This window comes from Sinocyclocheilus rhinocerous, unplaced genomic scaffold, assembly GCF_001515625.1.
Source record: "Sinocyclocheilus rhinocerous isolate Xijiao unplaced genomic scaffold, SAMN03320098_v1.1 C35633430, whole genome shotgun sequence".
Lineage (NCBI taxonomy): Eukaryota > Metazoa > Chordata > Actinopteri > Cypriniformes > Cyprinidae > Sinocyclocheilus > Sinocyclocheilus rhinocerous.
The window spans coordinates 1-558 of record NW_015758259.1 but is presented as its reverse complement, the minus strand read 5'-3'; the positions used below and the strand labels follow the sequence as shown (position 1 = coordinate 558).

Genomic DNA, 558 nt, shown 5'->3' with positions numbered 1-558 from the left:
AAAAAAAAAGTAACTCAAATGTTCATGTGTACATTTTTATAGTAATCCGCAACTTTACTTGTTACTTCAGAAAAAATAAAAGTAATTGCATTCCCCGCAACACTGGTTATAACTATTACTTATTATTGTAAAATGAAAGGAGACCACACAGTTTCACTTGCAAGGTATTTATTAGCATTAGACTGCATTACATTACATGCTGTACTTGACAACAGTGGTAAGGCTTTCAATTAAACTGTCAAGAAACAATCAAATATACATTAACAGAGCTCAACATTTTCTTCTGAAAAATGTAAAATTATATTTTTATGTGTTATTCTTCCTTGATATGTTTCTGGATCCAGGAGAGAATGTCCTCATCAATATGAATGGAAAGAGATCCATCTGGATTGATGGGAACAGTGAAGGGGAGAGGAATAGCCATTCTTGACAGTGTCATCTAGAACAGCAGGGAAAAAATGAATTAGTTGTATTTTCTTTTTATATCTTCATGAGATATAATAATTTAAAGGGAAACTATTTCACCTCTGGAATCCTGGCAATGACATTCAAGGATCT

General features: G+C 32.3%; 1 long non-coding RNA gene across 1 annotated transcript; it reads right to left on the bottom strand.

Moving 5' to 3' along the window:
- Positions 1–151: 151 nt before the first annotated feature.
- Positions 152–558, bottom strand: LOC107735000 (uncharacterized). The gene is made up of 2 exons (XR_001639248.1): positions 526–558; positions 152–439 (listed from the first exon to the last, which is right to left on the bottom strand). It is a non-coding gene; the product is annotated as an uncharacterized LOC107735000 (long non-coding RNA).